At 35.5% G+C, this 26758-nt stretch overlaps 1 long non-coding RNA gene across 2 annotated transcripts in view; it reads right to left on the minus strand.

The window, feature by feature from the left end:
* Positions 1–305: 305 nt before the first annotated feature.
* The window catches only part of LOC307149013, a 32908-nt gene continuing 6455 nt past the window's right edge, over positions 306–26758 (minus strand). The window contains exons 2-5 of one of the 2 annotated variants that reach the window (XR_013819514.1): positions 26318–26440; positions 20195–20317; positions 11910–11996; positions 306–559 (exon numbers count right to left, since the gene is read on the minus strand). This is a non-coding gene — a long non-coding RNA (uncharacterized lncRNA). Of the gene's footprint in view, positions 560–11844; positions 11997–20194; positions 20318–26317; positions 26441–26758 lie in introns of those variants that run through there. The other variant, XR_013819515.1, reaches the window with a different exon arrangement.

Below are 26758 nucleotides of genomic sequence, written 5' to 3' on the forward strand. Positions count from 1 at the left end.
AGGTTTTGTGAGCGAACGCAAAGTTTCTCAAATGATTTCTATTTTTAAAAAAATACTGTAAATACTGTCAGGTCATTTTTGATTTCATGTGGACTTTAAAACACTTTACACACATGGTTTCCGCTTATCTTTATTTTACTGTGAGGAATGGCAAAAGTGTGTTTATGTATCACACAGTGGCATCCAGCAAAAGTCACAATGCAGTATACATTGTAGGACACACACACGCACACACACACACACACACACACACACACACACGCACACACACACACACACACACACACACACATAGATTTGGGGAACAGCAGGATTAGGGCACTTGGGTGGTTGTTTTCTCTTGCGGAGGCACAGTTAGTCTCATGACCAATCAGAGCGCTTGATTCCTCCACTGTTTGCATTATCTGCTCTATGACATCACCAGGTCCACTTGCATACCTGTGCTGTCATTGGCTGGTTCTGCTGAATCTGCTGACCAGCTTCAAAGATCACAGCCGGTGACATCATCAGCTGGAGCTCAACCAAATAATGGTGACACTTACAAAGAAAAGAAAACATCCTACTCAATACCACACACACACACACACACACACACACACACACACACACACACACACACACACACACACACACACACACACGCACACACACACATTTGTTTCATTATATTACTGAGGACATTGCATAGACTTCCATTGATTTTATATCTAATTATATTTTCTATGGCCTAACACAACCCCTACCCCTAAACCTGCCTATAACAGAAATATATGCAAAATACTAGAATTAAAAACATGTTTAGTCTGATTCATAAGCCGTTTTAACTAGTGAGGACAAGTAAAATGTCCTCACTAGTTGGTTGTTATTATATTTCTCGATATAAGTGATTTATTTGGCCCTCACAAGTATTGCCAAACATGTACACAAACGCGCACACACACATATTTAGTTTTCATGTTTTATGGGGACTTTCCATAGATATTGATGTGATTTTTATACTGTACAAACTGTATATTCCCCTAAACCTACCCACCACAGAAAATATTCTGCATTTGTACATTTAAAAAAAAACAGTATTTAATGATTTATAGGCTGTTTTCCTCATGAGGACCAAAAAAAGTCCCCATAAAAAATTAGGTTATTTCTGAGAGAAAGTGTTGAATACAACACCAACCCAAAATCTACTTGTGTGAATATACTTAAAGGAACAGTTCACTCCAAAATAATAAAAATGTTTACACCCCAATATTGTCCAAACCTATGACATTCTTCCATGAAACACAAAACAAGATATACTGCAAAATACATACTGCTATTTTAATACTGTTTTTAAAATGTCGCTCTCAATTTCCATTTGCTGTCGCGTTCAGTTCAAACGGCTTGACATGTGAATGAATTTTGAGAGTGATAGGAGAGGTTAGAGGGGGCATTTGATGTAAGTGAAGTGTATCAGGGTTTTTTTTTTTTTTGGGGGGGGGGGGGATAAAATGTCAATTCCTCATTTTAATCTCTGATTTAGAGAAAGATTAAACTGTTTCTAAAGACTAAACTGTTACTGTCTGAGTTCCAGATGGACTTCTCTGACAGTTTAACTTTCCCTTCCTTTTCTTTGTAGTATCACATTGTCTTTCTGTCTGTCTGGATAGTTCTGTCTAGTTCTTCTTTAGTTCTTTTCTGTTGTTCTTCAGCTTGTAAAGAGCTGTGCAAGTAATCCTCACTCCTCACAGCCTCCCATGCTGGAGACGCCGGTTCCAATCGAATATTGCGCATTGATTTTAAAAATAAATACATACTGTTTACAAATTTGGGGTCAGTAATGTTTTTATTTTTTTTCAGCAAATATACATTAAATTGATCAAAAATGACAGTGAAGACATTTATAATGTTACATAAAAATCCTATGTCAAATAAATGCTATTCTTTTGAATCCTGAAAAAAAAACAACAGTTTTAACAAAAATATGAAGCAGCACAACTGTTTTCACATTGATAATTATAATAAATGTTTCTTGAGCATCAAATCATCATATTTGAATTATTTCTGAAGGATCATGTGACACTGAAGACTGGAGTAATGATGCTGAAAATTCAACTTTTAAATTACATTTTCCAATATATTCAAATAGAAAATAGATATTTTAAAGTGTAATAATATTTCACAATATTACTGTTTGTACTGTATTATTGATCTAATAAATGCAGTCTTGGTGAGCATCAGAGACTTCTTTCAAAAATATTTAAATCATTTTACTGATCTAACCCCAAACTTTTGAACAATATAATGTATAGCCAACACTTAGTTTGATATGACCCAGTGCACTTTTTAAAGGTCCCATGACATGAAATTTTCACTTTCTGAGGTTTTTTAACATTAATATGAGTTCCCCTAGCCTGTATATGGTCCCCAAGTTTCTAGAAATTTCAATCGGTGTAAATCGAGCTTTTGCTATCTTTCTCTGCCTTTGAGAAAATGGAGGCTCATACGCGCTGATCTTGAATCTCCTCTTTATGACGTCATAAGGAGGAAATGTTACCTCCCCTGTCTCTGCTTTGCCCGCCCAGAGAATATTTTCCGCCCATGAGAAAATGCGATAGGAAGTAGGAACGCGCGCGATTTTAGTTTGTCCACGAGAGATATCATGGCTTTTGAGCGAGCGAAGCATAACAATTGCTCAATAATTGGATGTACAAATGAACACCGAAGGGTCAATACAGAGCTGCACTGTAAAAAAAAATTAGATCCCCAAGTCAAAAATTTCTAGTGACTGGTCACATCTAAATTTTTCAATTAGTCTGACGTATTATTTCTCATTGAGCCAATGTTAACAGACTATTGCAACAAGAATTGCACTTGGGCCAATTAAAAAATTTCGATGTGACCAGTCACTAGAAAATTTTGACTTGGAGAGGTTAGGATTTTTTTACAGTGTGGGCTTGCTGAACGTCTGAAACTAAAGTCTGGATCACTCTCTTTGGCTCAGCTACACACCTCGGACAAGTAAGTCAACTAATTATATATAAGTGTGTTGCTTTACTGTTTATGGTTACCTAGATTGTTGCACGTAGAATGTGGCTGTAACATTAGCTATACAGTTTATGTGTGTGAATACACACACTGTAACGCGAGTGTTGTAGCTACACTTCTTTGTTATTTGGATAACCGTTTTCCTGTTGGTTATATGGCGCGCGCGATATCCGCATTTCAAGATCGCAGAGTTTGATGTAATTGTAATAAGATAAATACAGACGTTACAGATCTCTCATGAAAAGGCAACAGTAGGTTAGTGTTAGCTACATGATAATAACTGTAAACCATCCGAATAAAGTACCGTATCCAGACATAATATTTTAAACTAACCATTCGGAAACGTCCTGCTGGAGCCGCTGAGTTGCAACTTCTTCATTCGTTGCTTCTCCATCCGGATCAGATTCTGGGTCAAACTGAAATGCTTGAAAGACTGCGTGTCTTCGTGCCATTGCTATATCCAACGTAAACAAACATGCATGGTACCGTTGCGCAAGATGGTCAAGGCCACACCCACCCTCCACCTTGCGCCGCCTTTCTCCTCCTCATTATCATTTAAAGCTACAGACACCGAAACGGCCTGTCTGAAGGAAGCTCATTTTGGGACTGGCTTGTAGTGGCTATAATTCTGCACCGAGGCTGAATTTTTGGAAAGAGATTTCAGATACAGTACTAGGGACCACTAAGGCCTATATTAAAGCCTACAAAAAGTAGCATGTCATGGGACCTTTAACACTTAGCAATTCACACATTCACATTCTTGATTACCATGATTGCTTTATGTACATATGTGTTAGTTTTTTAAATTGCGTATTAGAACATTTCACACCATGCACGCCGCATTATCATATGTAACTTTAAAAACCCGTTTTGAGACCTCTGCATTCTGTTCCATTGAGCAGTTTTGAACACAAGAACACATCCTGTGCAAACAAAAATGTACTAACAAAAACTTTTTTTAAAGAGGACCTATTATGTCTTTTCGCAAGGTCTTGATTTTGTTTTTGGTGTAGGTTTTCATGTTTAAATGTTCAAAAACACCTTATTTTTCGCATATTTTGCAGCACCTCTCTTCCCAGTCTGTCAGTAGCGCTCTGTTTACTTCCTGTCTCTATGAAGCCCCTCCTTCTGAAAAGCACACTGTGCTCTGATTGGTCGGCTGGATCAGTGTGTTGTGATTGGTCAAGCGCTTCGAGTGTGTTTGGGAAATGCCACGCCCCTTACCATAACCGTGAGTTTCAACACACTACTAACTATCTCATCCAGGCCCCGCCCCTTTATGTTGCGTATGAATTATTTAAATGAGGAATATTGTGACGTTTCCGGGAAGAAACTCAAGATTACAATGGAGGAGTTTCAGGGAGTTCAGAAACAGTGACACTGATATAGAGAAGATCTCCCGCTGGAGGAAACCTTTTTCATGCTCAAAAAGTGACATTACACACTAAAGAAAGTTGAAGATGTAAAAAAAAGTATAATAGGTCCTCTTTAAAATCATTGTTCCTGTTTTTTTGTTTGTTTTGTTTTTTATAATATGTCTCTGGTAATATAGCCTTCCGCATGTCAGAGGACACTGAGAGCTAACTCGGCTTGAAATAACCCAGGGGCTCATCGCAATCCCATCAAATAGGGAATGCCTGCTACACTCCATTGTATGATAATATACAGTGTGGTTTTGTATCTGTATTCTAACAGACTTGTGTGTTATGTGTGTGTACCTGTTTGTGAGGTTGTGATAGTGGCAGGTGTTTCAGAGCGAAACTTTCCCACGGTGATACGAAGCTTGGCTGATACCTTACGACAGCACGGCCCATTTACCCTCAGCGAGGAATTCATGTCAATAAATAATGTTCAGTCATTTTTAAACATGGGCCTGTCATTGTGCAATGCACCAGAAGATGAAGTCTGCGAGCGGCCTGTGTCAGCCGGAGGCTTCGGGCACTGAGCAAACTGGGTCTTTGAGGCTCTGCCAAAAAAACTGGCATTCACATGGTTGCTTTCACTTCTTCTTTCTGTTTGATGCTGAGACAGCAACCCCAAAAAACTATTTGAAGCATCTTCGTTTTAAACAGCAAGACTATTGTTTTATCATTCGGTCAAGTCAGGTCACCTTTATTTCTATAGCGCTTCACACAGTACAGATTGTTTCGATGCTGCTTCATATAAACAGGAAAATAGCAGTCTAGTTGCAAAGTTCAGTTATTAAAACACAATTTCAGCCAATTGTCATTAGCTCAGTTTGGATCAATGTTGGTTCAGTTTAGTTCATTAGCAATGCCAGCGTTGCAAAGTTAATCAGTTATGAAACAAGCTCTATAGAGGATAATAATGTCATTATTCAGCTCAAGTCAGTTCAGTGTTGATTCAGTTCAGATCAATAATTGTGCAAAGTTCATTTTAATTATCTAAATTGTCTAAAAAGTGTCATTATTTAGATCAATTAAGTTCAAGTTTTGTTCTCATCCAATAGTGTCAGTGCAGTGAAATACCTAAGAAACTATTTTCTATATATTAAAGGAACCGTATGTAAGATTGTGGCCAAAACTGGTACTGCAATCACTTTCAAATTACTAGAGCGGTGTATCCCCTCCCCCCTCCCCCCTGTCTCGAGGTTGCCAGATAGGCTGCAACATTGGCGTCTGTCTTCAAATTCTTCTCTGTTTTCAGCCGTCTCCATCTTTCAAAGGCATCTCCTTTACAAATCCTTGTTTTATTTCGGACTTTGTCACAACGTATTTTCGGTCTTTTAGGTTTCGTAACGTTAGACATTTTTTATCCGACACGTTTGTAGCTGCAGCTGTGGTAAGTAGAGCAGAGCTGGCAACCCGGATGCCGAAACACTACTGAATTCATGATTAGTAGATAGGTGGAGGGTGGAGCATCAGGCCAAAACACAACATGACAACATCAACATCAGTTGAGGGCTGCAACTTCACTTTTAAATGACAATATCCTGGCCGGACTACTGTTGTCAGTGATATAAGTATTTGAAATGAACATGATTTCTTAATGTCTAGTGACATATCAGGGCCATTTTAGGATTAATTGAAATACATTTCTTATATACATTTCCTTTAATATATGTAATAAATTAAATTGTTAAAAATTGCTAAAAATTCAGCTCTCATTCACGGTTGTGTTTAATTAATTAAATTATTATTATGAATGAAATAATATCTAATGCAGTGACCTTCATTCATTTTTAAGTATGATTTTGGTGCCACTGAAAATGCTTTTTGGGGCCATTTTCTGGGGCCTTATGGAAATGATAAGGTGAGTTTGAAACATGGCAGTAGCAGGGGATTGTGGGATTGTATATTTGACCTGTCAGTCAGGGTGTCTGTGTTTTCAGCAGACAGCGGAGAGAGTGATGGAGGAGTGTGTAGGAATGCAGGACTGTGTTGCATCTGCGCTGGATGAGACTCTGATGGCTGACGAGTGTTTATGTGGCCCTGCTGGTATCAGAGATAAACTCAGCAGAGTCTGTCAACCACAGGCACTACAGGAACTGGTGAGAATGCCACACACACACACACACACACACACACACACACACACACATAGCAGCACAGCTGTTTTCATCATTGATAATAATAATTAAAAAAAAAGTCTAGTGCAGCAAATCATCATATTAGAATGATTTCTGAAGGATCATGTGACACTGAAGACTGGAGTAATGATGCTGAAAATTCAGCTTTGCATCCATAATTTATAAAATCAAGTGCTAAAAGATGTAAAATGTCTGAAAAAGATGACGATTCTGTGATTCATGAATAACAAGTGAATCACTGACACAAACATCCATAGTAAAGGAAATAGTTTACGATAGTGTATTTGATTATTGTTTCAGTTCACTCGTCTGCATGCACATCATCATGTGACATAAAAACCAGCGATGCAGCATTTCTGTCTCTCTAGCATATGCTGGAAAAGCTTGAAAGCAGCTGAACTAGCATCATGTGCCACTACGTTTAAGTTAGTCACTCTCCAACACTGAGCCTCGCTAACACAAGAGCTTCACCAGATTTATTTGCCTTGTCCAGTGTTGTCATAAACTGTGACAGAATCATATTCAAAAGGGCTCGCATGCATAGCAAAGGACACAGATACTTCTGCTTTTTCTTTCAGACGTGTTTATGCTGAATCGCTGTTCCTTAAACACACACTCAAGTGAACGGCACACTTCACCGGCCCTTACATGGTTCTCACTGAACCGGAGCTGTCGAGTCCTGTCGTGTGTGTTCTCTCATTACATCAAGGACGTTTGCTGAATAGCTCAACTATTGAGGTTATTTCATTCTGAATCCTCCCCTTATCTGGCCTTAAATATCTTGAATTACTCTTCAAGTATTTTCCTTCCCTATAGTCAGTAGTGGCCCTAGTTGTAGACGAGTATCCCATATTGCAATGCACTCTACTTTATTTACAATTGTGACAAATGATTCAGCTTTCCACACAAAATTGATATACAACTGCAAAATATTTCCAAAAAGGTGATGACGCCATTTACATGCAATATCATGAGGTCATGTGACCACAACATTACTGTTTACAGTTGCATACTGCCGAAGTATGCAAAGTAGCAGGACGTAACCTTATGAAACAAAAATGCACTTAATTGTATTAAATGTACACTTATTCTTGCAGATAATATAGTTCTTAAATAAAAAGGCTACTTAAGTGTACTTAAAGGGATAGTTCACCCAAATTTACTCACCCTCAAGTTGTTCCAAACCTGTATGAGTTTCTTTCTTCTACTGAACACGAAACAAGATATTTTGAAGAATGTCAGTAAGTAACTAAACATTTGATGGACTCCATTGACTTCCATAGTATGAGGGAAAAATTCTATGGAAGTCAATGGGGTTCATCAACTGTTTAGTTACTGACATTCTTCAAAATATCTTCTTTTGTGTTCAGCAGAAGAAAGAAACTCATACAGGTTTGGAACAACTTCATGGAGAGTAAATGATGACAATCTGATTTTTGGCTGAATTATCCCTTTAAATAAGCACACTTTCACTATAGTTTCTTAACGCACTTAAGTACACTTTTAAAAAGTACTCTTTGTAATGTCAAATTAAAAGTTGTATCTTAAAATACATTTTAAATGCTTTAAAGAAGTACACTTATTTTGTTGTGTTGATGAACTAACTCAAGCATTTGAAGTACTTGATTATAATTGTAGTGTGTTATTCAATATACATTTTTATTTAGTAAATATATTTTAAATGTTCTGAATTGCAACTCCATCCATCGTGTAATTACACATATATTTAAATACATGACATGCAAGTTTCAATAGAAGGGACATTAAAGTATAGGCCTATACTGGTTTACCTTAAGCTTGTCATAACATTCAGATGTACACTTTAACCATATTTCAACAGATAATAGTCATTAAATTACATATAAAGATGTACTTAAGTCACTTCAACAAATTGCATTTAATAGAAATTTAAACTAAACAATATATGCAATGAAGTGTAAACATTACATTCAGTTTGCAGTTAAGTATATTCTTTATTCTAATTTCTCACTAGGGTATCTAGTGTACACTGCAGTGTTCAGTGAGTACAGTAACAGTGGTTGTCTTCTTCTCTTTGATGCTCTTCTCATGTTTGTCTTCAGACTTCATCATTCCTTCCACTTCCCCCGGCGCTCCTCAAATCCCTCCGCACTTTAGCAGAAATGCACTGCTGTAGTAAATCACTCAATACACAGCCCAACTCGCTCTGTGCCAGATCTCTCTCTCTCTGTGTGTGTGTGTGTGGATGGAGAATTCTTGATGGGGCGATCCCAGTCCCTCACCGCATGGAAACTAGTTTCACCACTGACTGCATTATTTGGCCATTATTTCAACATGCAGCCTGAGAATTAAACAATCCCTGTTATTCCTTGTTTTCCTGAACGTTTAGACTTAGCTATGGTGTGATAAAAAGCACATGAGCTCTGGTTTACGTCTAACATCCACTTCCAGTGAACTTTGCACAAATGGAGAGCATTTAATACATGGTGATCCAAACGTTTTGTCATCCGATCAATGAAACCATGCTTACTTTGACCAGGGAAAAGTTGCGTGTGTGAGCAGTGTACCTGATGTCAGTGAGTACCAGAGTAAGGTGTGTGTTGGAGCATCTGCCTCCTCCTGGTGCAACACACACACACTAACAGCTGCTCTAATGTCCAGAGAGACAAACACACATGCAGCTGCAAACTCACACACACACGCTGCTGTCTGAACATCTAGAGTAAATACAGATAAAGTGTGTTTTGAGTTTACGTAAAAATGCATATTCATAGAAAATTGGATTTATATCCTGTATATATTATTTTACATTATTCTATTACTATAAAGCATATTTATTTATATTAAATGTATATATATATAATATTTTTTATATATTTTACATTAATATAATAAAACATTTATTTGTATAAAATATTCGAAAAATATATATTTATATACAAAATTATTTATACACTACTGTTAAAAAGTTTGGGTCTGTGCAAAAATACAGTACTATTATGAAATATTATTACAATTTAAAATATTTGTATTCTATTTAAGTATATTTTAAAATGTAATTTATTCCTCTGATCAAAGCTGAATTTTCAGCATCATTACTCCAGTCTTCAGTGTCACATGATCCTTCAGAAATCACTCTAATATGATGATTTGCTGTTCAATAAATTTTTTTTGTGGAAATCGTGTTACGTTTTTTTTTTTTTTCAGGATTTTTTGATGAGTAAAAAGTTCAGCATTTGCAAAATAAATATTTTGTAACGTTAAAAATCCCTTCAGGCACTGTTGACCAATTTAATGCATCTTTGATTAATAAAAGTACTAATTTCTTTCAACATTTCAACGTTTGTATAATATAACATGTATTCAGTATTCAAAATGTTAGAAGTAATTGACTTTAAAAACATAACATAACACATCACTTGTTATCAATCTCGCCACTCACGGAGAGTTTATACATTACAGCTAAATAACGGTTGTCACTAAATCCATTTCTCTTCACAGTGACTCTGTGGCCTCCAGCAACGCAATCAAAAAGAAAGCGAGAAAAGGAAAGAGTCAGTCAGTGTTTATTCCTCATCATTCAACACCACAGCTCTGGGTGAGTATCAGTGCTATAACGGAGCCATTACTCTTCCTACAGATCAATACGAGGTTCATCATGCGATACAGGATAATCACTGCAGCTCTACAGCCTCATTTAACCAGAAATAAAGTACACACACATATGAACCTCTAGGGTCCTCTCTTTTCTACCTCCATGTCAAATGGATGGACCCCATGTGGGTAGTGTTGGTTCTGTATCCCACAATGCATCAGCTTTAACCACCTACAGTCAGACAGTAAGTGGCCATCCGAACCTTCCTGTGGGATACTACACACATCCAGTCAATACACCTCAATATAGCACACATCCTCCACTCCTGATGCTGGAGTCACTCAGAGGAGATCTCCTGAGGAAAACAGCTTCATAGAGGATCTATTGTGTTATTTCCTCCTCATTCATGAGCAACACGCTCTGTCCACTCAGTTTGTTCATAAAGACAGTTGTTCAGTTCATTCACACTCATTCAGCATCACTCGTTCAGACGAGAAACACTGACTTGTTCACTGAAAGCACATATTCTTTAAGTAACGCCGTCCAATTGATGAACGGCTTCTTCACAGCATACTATATAATTACAGTTGTTCATGTTACAGTCAGTCAGGAAGGCAGGGAAAAGGCACCAAAAATAGTCACGCGCTTCACAAAGGAGGCATTTATGGGTCCTCCTTATGATATATTACAAACTATGGAAGGCCATTTCTGCCACATGTTTTGGAAAATCAAAATTATGACTTAATAAAGTCGAAATTACAAGATAAAAACATTAGGGATGCACCGAAACGTCGGCCGCCGAAAATTATCGGCCGAAAATGGCATTTTCGTTTTTTTGGTGTTCAGCGATCAGGTTTCACTCTGGTTTCATATTCTGCGAGCAGCTTTTTATGTCATAGCTACAACTAGGATGTCATAATTTTTTGTCACAAATATGACTTTATGGCAAAATTATGACTCATTTCATAATTTTATTTTCCATAATTTCAACTTTTAAATCTCATACTTTTGATTTTTCCATCTCAATTATAAATTAGTATGTTTATTTCACAAATAAAAGACTTTGTCATAATTATGACTTTTTGTCTCATAATTATAACAAAATTATAATTTCTCACGTCTTAATTTAAACTTTTTATCTCATAATTCTGACGTTTTATATCAGTTAAAATGCTTTGTCATGATTTTTAATGTTTGTCTAGTATGTCAATTTCAATTCCATAAAGAAGACTTTTATGTCATAATTTTGACTTTCAATCTGACCAACATGACTCATTTTTATCTCAAATGCATGATTTACCGACACATTTTTTTCTTATCAAAATTATTCGATTTTTTATACCATAATATATCATGTTTTTTATCTTATAATTGCGACTTTATGTCATAATTATTATTTTCCAAAGCATGTGGCAGAAATGGCCTTCCATACTTTTTTCTTATGTGGCTTTTAGAACAAATAAATACAAATGAGAAAGTATTAAAATAAATGCTTCTTAGTGAGTTTTTGCTCCCTGATGAATAAGTGAATGAACTGTCGCTGGATAAAAAAAATTAAATAAACGTTTATATGTACATTCATCTTTTGCGTTCCACAGAAAAAGAATGAACAGGTTTGGAATGACATGAGGGCGAGTGAATCGTTTCTTTCTGGGTGAACACTTCTTTAGAGGACGCCCACTCTGTGATTACTCTTACGTTAGGATGCTGTCTTCAACAGCGTTAGCCGTTTGTTTTACACCTCTCTATCGAACGCTCTACCTCTCTTTCCTGTTTTCTTCTTCTTCTCCGCATCTGTTCCACCCAGAGTGTGTGTCTGCGAAGGCGGCACGCTGCCAGATCTCACAGCTGCCAGAGAGAGAGAGAGATAGAGAGAGAGAATAAAGCACCGCACAGCTGGAATGCAGTCAACAGTCGTCTGTGACGTCACATTCAGGGCATCTGCAAGAAACCCATGAGTCTGACCAGCCCTTCACTCTTTTCAGTGTAAACACCCTGCACGTCTCCAGTCACTATATCAATATCCAGAGCCAGAGAGTCCTCGACAGTTCAAAACTCATTTTACACTCTCAAAAACAGTAGATTATCTCCTTAATGAGCATGCGTGGTAGCAGCTCCTCTGTTATAACATTTATTCCATATTGCATCTTATCCTGGTCACAAATCCATGCATTCAACCTATATTCAACCTTGCCAAAATAAAAGCTTGATGGTTTAAAATGTAGAAATTAAGACGTAAATATAAGCACTGTAATTTTCACCATTAATAATTGTCACCATTAAAACTTGGCGAACCACACCTGAGATATTTGCATTATTCTGAACGCAAGAGAAAACGACATTGAGGAATTTCCCAAACCGAGTCTTTGTAGACTTCTGTGAAAAAAATGAAAATAAATCAGCGGAGGAACGTTCGAAGGCCACTATCTTTCTCTCTGCGTCCATCTAGGGTCTGGAAGTGAACTGTAGTGGAAAATCCTCCGTGTTGTTATGACAGCTCTTACAGATGTACATGCTCCACTTTTACATGCAACAACACTTCATAGTGACCACGTCCTGTCAGGCTCCGGGAACTACTTTTATGGCTCTTTCATGGAGTTTTTGGTCCTTGTTTGACAGCTACTGAAAGTGTGAACAGTCACTGTTTAAACGTGAGAAGAATGTATATTCCTAAGAGAAATGTCTAATAAGAGAAAATAATTCACAGCATGAGGGTTGTAAAGGTGTAAATGTAAAGGTGAGTTAATAAATAGTTCCTTTAACTTTATATTTCAAAACATTCTCTATGCTGACTGCTTTTAAAAATTACAAAAACACATTAGTGATGAAATTATTATGGAAGCTTGTTTCCGCATGGAATAAAACTATAATTGTGACTTTCCATCTGACAATTCAGATTTTTTTCTTGCAATTGCAAGTTTATATATCACAATTCTAACTTTTTTTCTCGCAATTGCAAGTTTATATATTACAATTCTGACTTTTTTTCTCGCAATTCTAACTTTTTTTCTCGCAATTCCAAGTTTATATATCACAATTCTAACTTTTTTTCTCGCAATTCTAACTTTTTTTCTCGCAATTCCAAGTTTATATATCACAATTCTGACTTTTTTCTCGCAATTCTAACTTTTTTTCTTGCAATTCCAAGTTTATATATCACAATTCTGACTTTTTTCTCACAATTCTGACTTTTTTTCTCGCAATTGCAAATTTATATATCACAATTCTGACTTTTTTTCTCGCAATTGCAAGTTTATATATTACAGTTCTAACTTTTTTTCTCGCAATTGAAACTTTATATATCACAATTCTGACTTTTTTTCTCGCAATTGCAAGTTTATATATCGGAATTCTGACTTTTTTCTCGCAATTCTAACTTTTTTTCTCGCAATTGCAAGTTTATATATCACAATTCTAACTTTTTTTCTCGCAATTCTAACTTTTTTTCTCGCAATTCCAAGTTTATATATCACAATTCTGACTTTTTTCTCGCAATTCTAACTTTTTTTCTTGCAATTCCAAGTTTATATATCACAATTCTGACTTTTTTCTCACAATTCTGACTTTTTTTCTCGCAATTGCAAATTTATATATCACAATTCTGACTTTTTTTCTCGCAATTGCAAGTTTATATATTACAGTTCTAACTTTTTTTCTCGCAATTGAAACTTTATATATCACAATTCTGACTTTTTTTCTCGCAATTGCAAGTTTATATATCGGAATTCTGACTTTTTTCTCGCAATTCTAACTTTTTTTCTCGCAATTGCAAGTTTATATATCACAATTCTGACTTTTTTTCTCGCAATTCTGACTTTTTTTCTCGCAATTCTAACTTTTTTTCTCGCAATTGCAAGTTTATATATCACAATTCTGACTTTTTTTCTCGCAATTGCAAGTTTATATATCACATTTCTGACTTCTTTTCTCGCAATTGCAAGTTTATATATCACAATTCTGACTTTTTTTTCGCAATTGCAAGTTTATATATCACAATTCTGACTTTTTTTCTTGCAATTGCAAGTTTATATTTCGCAATTCTGACTTTTTTTCGTAATTCAAACTTTTTTTCACGCAATTGCGGGTTTTTATCTTGCAATTCTGACTTTATAACTCACAATTCTGACTTTTTTCTCACAATTCAAACTTTTTTTCTTGCAATTGCCAGTTTATATATCACAATTCTGACTTTTTGACTATTTTTTCTCACAATTGCGAGTTTATATCACTCAAACCTTGTCTAAACCAAATTTTTTTTTAGAATTGTGGGATAAAAAGTCACAATTACCTTTGTTATTTTTATTCTGTGGCGGAAACAAGCTTCCATAATTTACAGATATGGGTAGGTAACAGTTCTGAAACCTAATTTTGGAACTTTAAAGGCAGAATCTTGGCAAAAATGGAACTTTACTGGTTCCTGAGTGAATATTTTAGAACACTTAGGCATAAACACAAATAGGCCACCGGGAGTTAATATCATCCTGGTTCTCTCAACAAAAAGTCAATAGGATTTTTCCATAAGCTTTTGGCTTATGATTCCTACACATTTTGTTCATCAAGATAATCTTCACAAATAAACACGACTGTTATGAATTTTGAAGCCTTTACAATTGGCAGAAGTAAAAAGCTAAAGTTAGGCCATAAATGAACTACATCTCAGTGTCAGCGTCTCCAGCACTATAAGTTTCCAACAACTCTTTCAATCTTTATTTAAAATCTACAAATAGTAAAGTTGGAGTTAGAATAGTTTGCAAGAGCGAGTATAAACATGACAAGGCTGTTATAGTGGACTAGTGAGTATGAGTATATTTTATGACTTTTGACTGATTTCTGATAGTCCACAATCAAATTTCGATATGATTTATTTGACTTTATATCAATAGTCCACTTTAGACATTCTTATAACTATAAGTAACTTTGCAAATACATGCCAGCTAACTCTCATTAGAGTATTAGTAGACTGTTAGGGTTCGGGTTGGTAGAATAAGTTGACATGAACTTGCAAATTGTCTTTTGGAGAACATCAGAATAAAGTGTTAGCAGATATTAAGCAGACAGTCTACTAATACTCTAATAACCGCTAGTTGACATAAAGTTGCAAACTTGCTTATAGTTAGTAGAATGTCTAAAGTGGACCATCGAAATAAAGTGTTATTGATGAGTTTACCTGTTCAGTGTGATGATGTTAAATGTCCCTAACAACCTATGTAGTCCCATTTAGCCACATGTTCGTCTATTAAATAATATTTTCATTTGATTTTCAGTCAACATTTTTCCTGACAACATTGGCCATCAATGTATGAGCTTGGCACAATGCATTCTGGGATTACCTTTGCTAAGGCTACATGTCATGCTGTCTCATTAGGGCACATGTTTTCTTAGGCTTGAATCGTTCAACAGGAGGTTTTAAACAGAAAGTACAACAGTAAATAATTCAGTATGTGTGCGAGACATTCTTCAGCATGTAGTAATGAGTATTTCACTCATCTGTCAAGTTCCTTATCATTGCATAAACAAGCCTTACCCTTTTTCATGAGGAATAAGTTCACAGCTGTTTGGCTCTTATGAACACAAAGTGAAAATATCAGATGAATTGGTCTGAATCGTTTCATATAATGAAGTATTTAGGGCCAAGTTTTGAATTAAAGTCTGATAACATCTTCAGCCATTCTAAGACAAATGTTTCTGCAGGGATACTGAAACTCGCCATAACCCTGTCATACATTTTGGGGGAAGAAATTTATTGTTTTTAGGTTGAGTTTATGTTGAACTCATGTATGTAAAATGATAAAATAGATCTTTCATCTGCCTCAAAAAGATGCACACACACAAAATCAAAGAACACAAAATCCTTTCTTTTTCTGATTGTTTTATTAGCCCTCTACGGCGTGTATTTTTCCAATAAGGTAATATTTTTCCCCGTTAGATTTTTTGACATGCAAATAACTCCAATAACTAAACAATGACTAATTCAATTGTTTAAAAAAGTAAAAGAAACATTTTCGGTAACACATTACTTAATGTATAATGCATTATAAAGGTATTCATAATGGACATTATAATGCATTATGTCTTTCATAAATAATTGTAACCAAAAATAAAATGCATTATAATATTTGCAGATTCTGTAATTGGTTGTTTGTCATGTGTTTTAATGCATTATACTTTCTAAAGGTGTGTTCAATGAATAGATAAAGATAAGTATTACAATGTTATTAATGAGACCATACAATGCATTATAAAGGCTTTAAGTAAAGTTTTACAGAATTTTCTTTACAAAGTATTAACTTATCAACTTTACTTATCAAGTGTAAAGAGAAACAATATCTGGAGTTATTTCACACTATAGCAAAACTAAATGTGACCTTCATTATTATATCAAATAGCTTATGCTAAAAGTTTAAATGTTAAATCCTTCAAAAGGATTGATCATGTTCTTTAAATTATACTGAGAAGAAGTCTGTTCATTTGCAGTCCCCCTGGACTCAATAATTGTATCACTTAACCCTCTGATGGTCCTCGGTCATTTCTGACCGAATAATTTTCTGTTTTGAAATTTTAAAAATCACAGCTTCATCGGAAGGTTATGAAACTTGGTGACTTTTCTGGCATTAGGTATGTGAATACAAAAAAAAAATTGAGGTCATGATCCGAGCATGCTAAGTGGTCGTAAACAAAAAGAGTCACACTCGTGGTCTTCGGTCAAAAATGACCGACCCATAGGAAATGAATGGGAAATTTACAAAAACACAAAAATTCTCTGAATTTTTGTCTGTACAATCTACAAATCGGACACGATTCTAAAAAAAAGTACACCGCAGTAAAGGGGTGACACTCTACAACATCAAGAGTGCAAAAAATTCACACCCACCCACACACACACACATACAAACACACGTTTATACACATACACACCAATAAATTCAGATTACAAAAATCTGTTTTGAATTTTTAAAAATCACAGCTTCATCAGAATGTTACGAAACTTGGTGTCTTTTCTGGCATTAGGTATGTGAACACACAAAAAAATTGAGTTCATGATCCGAGCATGCTAAGTGGTTGTAAAAAAATTAGTTATGATTTTGGTCTTCGGTCAAAATTACCCCCATAGGAAATGAATGGGAAATTGACAAAAACACAAAAATTCTCTACAAATCGGCCACGATGCAGAAAAAAAATGCTCAGCAATGAAGGGGTGAAGCTCTAAAACATCAAGAGTGAAAAACATAACATAATTAATAATTATAATTAATATATGTATATATAATAATATAATAATTATTAAAATTATTAAAATAATAATTAATAAAATGTTATAAACCTTGGCAAAAAGTATTATTTGAGAATTTCTAAAAAAAATACATTCAATCCACATCTTAAAAGTAAGTAATTTGGTCCAAAAACAACTAGAATTCACAAACATCTCCATTTAGAGCTATACAGACATCTAGTGGTAAACCCATGCAATATCATGTTTTATTTAATTTTATGATTAATAAATTGATGAATTTTTTTTTATTTTATTTTTTTTCTGAAAGCCTAGTCTCTATTTTACCCGAAAATACTGCATAGAATTTTTTTTTTTTTTTAAATTAAAAAAAAAAAAAAAAAACTTTATTTTCAATGGCAAAAAATGGACAATAAATATTGCATAAATATTAATAAGTTCAATCAAATTGTCTCAAAATTCTAAATTAAAAAGAATAAATATTATAGAACAAAAATAAATTGCATTGGTTTTTACTGGGATGGAGGAAGTTTCATTTTTAGGTGTCCGGTCATTTATGACCGGGAAGGCCCCCAGTGTGACTGCTAAACGAAGACCATCAGAGGGTTAAAGGGATAGTTCACCCAAAAATGAAAATTAGCCCATGATGATTTACTCACCCTGAAGTCATCCTAGGTGTATATGACACTCTTCTTTCAGACGAATACAATCAGAGTTATATGAAAAAATGTCCTGGCTCTTCCAAGCTTTATAATGGGAGTGAATGGGTGTATGTCTTTGGAAGTCCATCTCAGTGCATCCATCCATGATAAAAGTGCTCCACACTGCTCTGGGGGGTTAATAAAGGCCTTCTGAAGTGAAGCGATGCATCAGTGTAAGAAAAATATCCATATATAAAACTTTATGGACTAAAATAACTAGCTTCCAGCACATGGCCATACGCAAGTCGACTTACACCAAAAGAGTAACACTTGACGATGTATGATGTACAGTAGGAGTAGCGTAAGCTTTGACGCCTCTCGCGGTTCAAACAAACAGGGCTGGGAAACCGTGTTCGTCATTACGTTGTGCGTCGGGGTCACAACGTAACACCAGCGATTTCAAAGCATGTTTTAGAGACTGTCTTTGGTTCACTGCAGTTTTAAGGAGAAAATACTCAGCAATGGTGTTGACTTATGAATTTGCACATGGTTTGTCTTAAAGCATATTAAAAACACCACATACACATGTAAACATCATTACATTCTGGATTTTCACCACAGGGGGACTATAAAATTACTTTCAATAAACCATATTATTGCCAGAAGTTAATTATTCCATTAATAACAGTATTGGTAATTGACCTTGATCTAACATGGTACCGCACTGAAAAGAAAATGCATGCACACTATGTATATATTCACTGCATTTCTGCAGGTGATTCTGTAACAATGCTACTCTGAGACTACATGCCATAGTCCAGGACCTGAAACATGAGGAATATGATCATCATAGTAATAGTGGGTTCTGAATGAGGCCAGTATCCAGCTCTGTGCTGCAGTTATTAAAGCCATGTATTATAATAATGAAAGTGGCCTATGGCCATTGCTGAGGATTTTTTTCACGATCATATTCCTGTGTGTGAGAGAGAGTTACCTGATTGTGTGGAGATTAATGAATTCAACCACTGTATCATTCCTTCAAAATAATGCCTATAGAAATCTTTCAAACTCCCATTTGTAAAGGAAAATAAAAAAATTATATTGGTTGAGGCTTGGGCTATTAAGACCTAACAAAATGCCACTCATAACCAATGTCCACCCTGTTAAAGGATACAGCATGTGTATAAAATAACTTTTTAAAAGTTGATAAGCGTTTCTTCTAAGAACATAAATCTTCCAATTAGAATTTAGAGTTGAAATTCTACATTTGGTTCCAAAGACCACGTAAACACAGAATACTATAGGAAGACTTGACTTTTTTTCCTCAGAATTGTGTGATATAAAGTCGCAATTACGAGATGTAAACTCAATTGTGAGAAAAAAGTCAGAATTGTGAGTTTATATTTCGCAATTCTGACTTTATAACATGCGATTGTGAGTTTATATCAAGCAATTCTGGGGAAAAAAGTCAGAAGCATTCATCCATAAGCTGAAACCATCCATAAGCTTCAATAGACAGTGTTTCTCTTGTCCTCCTGAGAATGATTTATGCCTGTCATGATAAATATCTGGATCCACTCCCAGACCTGTTACACACTATCATTACTTGACATGACAGCAGGATATAAAAACTAGTGTTACTTTTTCTGCAGTCTACATAGCTACTCTATCTCCTAAGGCAGCATCCTGTTTTTTACTAAAATGATATTCATAGCACACAAACACTAGGCAAACTAATCTTTTTTTTTTTTTTTTTTTTTTTTTTTTTTTTACATTAGATTGCATTTCTCTTCTGACATCTTGGTCGGCTAGTGCGACCACACATTTACTTGGAAATCATAAATTATGAAGAAATAAAATTACATTATTTTTATGTCAATCACATTCATTTTAAAAGAACATTTACCCCAAAGTCTTCAAAATGAAGCCAAACATTAATATATAATCGGTAGATTCACATTATGATTTCGCATGACTGACTTTTATAAACTGGAAAACATGAGCTGGTTTGATGACTGTTAATTGCTTTGATGAATTTAGAAGAATGTCTATTCATTTGAGAGAAAGAAATGTAATCTACATCATTTTGGTGATGAAATTCCTTTCTAGTGTGACTATTGAATTTCTTTGAATTGCAATTGAGTAAATTCCTCTTTATGTCATTCAACTTCACCAACCTGCGGAGATCCTTCTGAAGACAGTGTCACAACTACTGGCATTTCGGTATTTCAGTCAAACATATCACAAGATCTAACGCAGATGAATCACTCCATTCTGTGCCAATGAGTCATGCATGTACTCTGAAATAAAAGAATGGACTGGTTTGCATGTGTAATACTGGTAATTACACAGAAATTGCTAGTAAATTTCACAACAATTACAGAGCAGTAAATCCTACACCTTCATTTTTTTTTCCAAAGAAACAGCAAGTGAAATTAAAAGTGAAATTTTGAAGTAGAAAGACTAAAACGTACAAACTTTGAAAAATCTTTTTTGCAGTAGCATTTTTGATTATTGGGGATTATTATCTGAATGATTGATTCAATGAGATGATCAACATTAATAAGCATTTGAAATCAATTTTACTTAAAATTTACTTAGCAACAAAAGCAAAGATAAAACAACTAGAAAACAGTGAAACATTATTAATTATTCATGCCCCAGTGCATGATGAGAACACCAGTATCAGAAAGTTGAGTAGGTTTTACTTCATTTTATAACTTTCATACTCAAAAAAGCATAGTAAACATAGCAAACAACTCCAAGTAACATATACTTATAAGTTCAAGCTTTAATTTCTACAAGCTTGAATTGAGTACTAATATAGAATTTACCTTTTTTTATTCTTGCCTGAACTAACTTGTTTAATGTAGAAATTACATTTGTTTTTGTCTGTACTGTACTATCCAGTTGTATAAATCATTTTTATGATTGAAACATGAAAATGCATGAGTGAAACATGATAGTGCTGAGAAAAAATGTAGGGTGGGGCTTAATTTTGTTTCTCAGAATTGATGTTTGAATGGTGGATTGGTGACAGTACCTGTAAAGGAAAGTGGGATTTCAAAGTTATTATATTTTGATGAAATGCTAAAAACAATTGTTATTATTATTTGAAATGATGAATCATTCAAAATAAAAAAAGAAATGTGCAGTAAGACAGTAAATAGTGTAAATTCTGATATCATGTTCACTTTATAACATCTTAAAGTTTATGGTATTACATTTGGTCTGATAATATTTTTAAATAACATTACATTTTTCAAGTATTAAAATCTCACATTAAAATAAATGCATCTGTAAATATAGCTATTTGATATGTATTGTTATATTGGTGCATAAAAATAATTAAATAATATATGATATCTTATAATAATATCTTTTTATTATTTTATTTTTTGTATTTTTTGTATTGTACTTTTTTTTTTAATGTATAGTAAATGGTAACACTTTACAAAAAGGTCCCATTATTTAATATTAGTTAATGCATTTACTATCAACTAACAATTAGCAATACATGTGTTACTGTATTTATTAATCTTTGTTAATGTTAGTTAATAAAAATAATATTTATAAAAATAAATCCATTAATAAAAATCCAGTTAATAATATTAACAGGTACAACTTTTGATTTGAATAATGTTTTAGTAAATGTTGAAATTATTAACATTAACAGAGATTAATGAATGCTTTAGAAGTATTTTTCATTGTTAGAACGTTAACTTAGTTAAATAATGTTAACAAATGGAACCTTATAGTAAAGTGATGCCATATTATTATATATCGAAATAAATGTATCTGTAAATATTGTTATTTGATACTATGTATTGTTATATTGGTGTGCATAACAATTATTAAATGATTCTTAATATAATAACATTTATATGATTACAAAATAATATTTTTTAATAAATTACTACTGGGAATTGTGGCAAACGTGTTTGAACAGTTTTTGGGAATGAGGAAAGAAGGTCTGGGAAAAAAAGCCTGACGTCTCCTTTACTTCCTGTTAAAATCCAACTGCACACAGCTGCATGGGAAACGTGTGTGTGTGTGTGTGTGTGTGTGTGTGTGTGTGTGTGTGTGTGTGTGTGTGTGTGTGTGTGTGTGTGTGTGTCCTCATCCTCCTCACACAGGTGCAGTGAGATCATTTCCTCTTCACAGGGACTGTTTCCGCAGAAAAAGCCTTTTCCTGTCCCAGGGAGAAATAAGGAAACGCATCCTTATCCAGCAGAGGTCAGAGGTTTGGGTCAGGAGAGAGACCAACAGACAGTTTCTGTGTGTTTATTCCTTCTATGTAAGTCTATGACATTTTCCGCCCATGTTATCAGCCATCAAATAAAAATCACAAGCTTGAAAACTTAGTAAAGCACCAGCACATTCGCACTAACGGTCCGGGACGAGCTTCATGACACAATCTGATAGTGTTGAGGTTATGAGCAATAGTGATGCAGGCCTCGGCAATCCCGAATCTCTAATTATGCGTTGAGATGAGCGGTAATTGTTCTGTACACACTTCAGAACTATTCGAGCTATTTGAGATGCTCTATCTAAGCATGTAGAAATGACACGCACTCACTGTGTTGAGCAATATTGTAAACGTGAGGCATGTTGAAACAAAACTCAGCACCCCTGTCATTTCCCATCTGATTCTGTGGAAAATGTGTCATGTGTCACATGACGTGTCTCTTCTCTCTATCAGAATGTGTGCATTCCTTCTCTCGATTCAAAGACAAGGTTATCTGTTGATATCCAGGTTATCAACTGTCTGCTGGCATCCTTGCTTCCTTTGCATACCAAGTGTGTCAATGTGTCACCGAATGTGTATGTGTTTTGACGGACACATATAGTGATATTTTGAATGTTTACTGTATTTTGATATTAATTTAAGGAACATTAGCTTATTTCCATCCACCTATTTTATGCGCATTTTGGGATATCAGAGAATGTGATTGGATGACTGGACTAATCAGCGAACCAATCACATCGCAGCATCTCAAATGTTGGTTAGGTGGTTCTGAAATGCCTGAGTCGAAGTCTGTCATCAGAATTAGGGCTGTCACTTTACGTTCAAAAATCGATTGCACAATCGATCGGACCAACCAACACAAGTTTCCAGCTCGTCATGATACGCCCGCAGCGAACACGCGTCACACAGCAACTGCAGACTCTGACAAACACACATAACAGCAGATTATACTTCTGCATAATGTGTCTCTTTTTACTACAGAAATATGAATTCTGCCGGTATTCAGACAGTCTCATGCATACAGATACAGATTCGGGCTACAGTCGCCTACGTAGGCGAAATTTGTTTGACATTTCTAATGGTAAACACAGGCATGTTGAATCCTGCAGTGATGTTGTTCATTGATGTTATGGCAGTCTACTCTGCTTATTGTTTTTCGAGAATGTTGCACTCCTGTTTGTCATTGTGCTCGAAACTTCACGCCAATAAATCATCAGAAATATTGCTGACTTGTGCGCGTCTAAGCGCCCTCTTTACGTTCGTCCTAATGCCTGTTAGTTGTCCGTGGATTTGCCTATATTTGCCGTTTAAAATGGAAACGTCTTTAGACATGGAAAATCGATTTTACAATCGATTCAATGAACACTTATGTCTAAAAAATCGAACAGGATTTTTTCACAAAAGTGACAGCCCTAATCAGAATGATTTGGTTTAAAGGAGACATATCATGCTTTTAAATCGTTCCTTTTTACATATAAATCATACATTTGTAGTCTATATAAAGCGGAACTGCAATGCTTGGGTCTGAATTCCTCATTATTATAGCTCCACAGGCCCCTTTTCTACCCCTTTTCTGATGTGCGTCTGAGAGCAACTCGTTTTGGTGCGGTCTCTTTAAATACAATTGAGACACTTCATACCCCGCCCCCTCTCCAGGATGCAGAGGTGACACTCGGTTCAACTCCACCCCGTTCGGCCATTTTTGTAGTTTGATAGCAGAGATACGATTATCTAGCGGCACAGAAACTTTTTATTCACACGTTATTAACAAAATGTCAACAACGGAAGACTTGTCCAGCCAGCCTTATATGTTCGAGCCAGAGTCGGAGCCGGAGCGAGATGAAAATGAAGACGACGAACCTGCAGAACAACGTCTTCATATGGATGTATCGCAATGGTGTGTTACTGTATTTAAAACATGAAACTTTGATCTTCCGACCTTTTACCACCGTGTCGATTTATTTTGATTAATATGTGCGAGGGAGAGAGAGCAAGACAGCGTCTAGTTTGGAGACGGTGTCTTGTTTACACTTTCGCCTGGCTCCGAAGAGAGAGAGAGTGCGTGCGCGCGACCGGGTCTCTCTCTCTCTGCTCGTTCTTTCAGTTAAACATGCGCCCTGTCACAAGCGCGGCAGTTCATCTACATTAGATGGTGTAATGAAGCGTGTGCGTTGCTACATCCAACAACCGAACATTTTAACTTACCCTCTCGTAACTTCTGCATCTTTTAGCTTGGACTACAAAATTGCAGCGAGAAATAATAATGGCGGATTGCTCGAAGTGTTGGGCTGGAAGTCAATGTCCTTATTTGGCAGTTCCGCTGCAAATACTGTGACGTAATAGTTCACAAAACGTCACAGATAACAGAAAAATCGGAACAGGTTGAAAAATAAGGCCAAAACACAATATAAAGATATCAACGAAGCACCTGAAGAGAATAATTTCAACTTTTCTGTACTTCCAAACACTCCAAATATACAACAAAATGCATTTAAGGGCTAAAAAAGTGGATTTAGCATGATATGTCCCCTTTAATTCTCTCCCAGAAGCGTATCATGATTGAGTTCACAAACACCAGCATCCTAACGCAAGAGAACATGACAGCGTTTATTGTGTTTCATTGTGACGCTTCATTTATGATGAAGGAACAAAGTCACAGTGGCTTCATGATTGCAGCAACTTCCATTTTTATTAGACATTATGCGCCAATTTCCATCACATGGGAAGGAAACGCTGCTTTATTTGCTAATGTTTTAAGCCATATCCCAATTTTGTGTATAAGTTTAATTCGCAACTTTGAATGGAAACATTTAATGTTTTTTTTTTATTTGTTTTGTAAGTATCCTATAGACTACTACAGACTTGATAGAATTAAAACAGATGTTTAAATAGTATCTTTAAACTTCAGTAGCAAAAATAGATATCAGATTTGGTCTGATTCATTTCAAACGGTCCAGTTCAATGAATCAGTCGTTGGTTCAAATAAATGATTCACAGATTCATTCTTTCTCGTCATGATAAAAAATATTCAAATATAAAGATAAAATATTCTATATTAAATATAAATTGCTTGTAGCGATTGCCCCGCCCATGTTTTCAGTGTTTGACTATTCTGAATCGGTGAATGAGCGTACACATGGTGCATTTCCTGTTTCACAGTCGTGTGTGTGCTGTGTCACTTCCTGTCAGGAGGGGATTTCCTGTTAGCTGTGGATGGTTTTGTCCTGGGCAGTGAAATATGACAAGGACATTTACAACTAAAGCAAACAATGTCTAAATGTCTAAACTTTGCTTTGAATACTTCTGCTTTAGAATCTAAGTCAAGTATCACAATTACTTCAAGGTTTGCCAATGCTACTGAAAAATGCTTGTATTGAGATATTGTATATTCTACCAATGATAAAACTGTGTTAGATCTGTAAAGTTTTGTGAAGGAGGGCCACTGGTAGGGACCTGTGTTTATGATCACTACGATATAGCCGTTTTCATAACAGACTGTAAAATAAATATGATATGGCATATTTTGAGTTTTAGGATGGTCATTGGGTTACTTTTGGGCTATTTTTGATCAGCCATTGATAGTTTTGTTATGTGGACATGGCAACCCTAATTTCTACTGCTCATATTTAGGGTTAGTGATTAAGTGATTAAACACTGAGTGTGTAAAACGTCCCACAGACGTCCACTGAAGACGGTCAAACACCTGAGGTTTGTATGAGGCTCCTGCGGGTCTGGGAATGATGACCCTGATCTTTCATCTTAAGGAGGATGAGCACAAACACACACACACACACACACACACACACACACACACACACACACACACACACACACACACACACACACACACACACATCTCTTATCCACGTCTGTCATTTACACTGGCATGTGTGGAATGAACAAAGGAGATAGAAAGAGAAAGAATGAGAGACCACAGAGAGACACTAGGCTGCCCATGTTAGTGTGAGATAACTGCACAAACACTGTAGCATCAACATAATAAGTTCATATTCACTAATCAAGCCTTTGTAAGGATTGTGAAATATCTAACCTTTGACCTCTAGGTCTTGAGGTTTGTGTGGTGTCGTGATCTGACTCGCAGCTCTGATAATGGTGTCCCCGTCAGATAACACACACTGAATCCCGGAGATCTGGTCAATGTGGCTTCAGTTTCCTGCAGAAACATTAAAGCGGTGTCATTTTTTCAGTGATAATATACATTCATTATCTAACCTGGCTAAAAATATGCAAAGAGGAATATTTAGTAGGTTGATTTCCCTGAAGTGTAAACAGTGTGTCCCCATGGCACTATCAAAACATCCGTTTGTTTGAGCAACATGAAACCGCAGTCAAAAATAATTTCACTTCCTTAATGTGACATATTTCAGAATAAAACTAATATCAAAGGTGTTGAATGAGATACGTTGTTTCCTTTTGTGGTTTTAGGGTATGGCTATATCTGAAAAAGAAGAATTAACATGTTATAGCAGTG

This window comes from Squalius cephalus (assembly GCF_949319135.1).
Source record: "Squalius cephalus genome assembly, chromosome: 21".
Classification (NCBI taxonomy): domain Eukaryota; kingdom Metazoa; phylum Chordata; class Actinopteri; order Cypriniformes; family Leuciscidae; genus Squalius; species Squalius cephalus.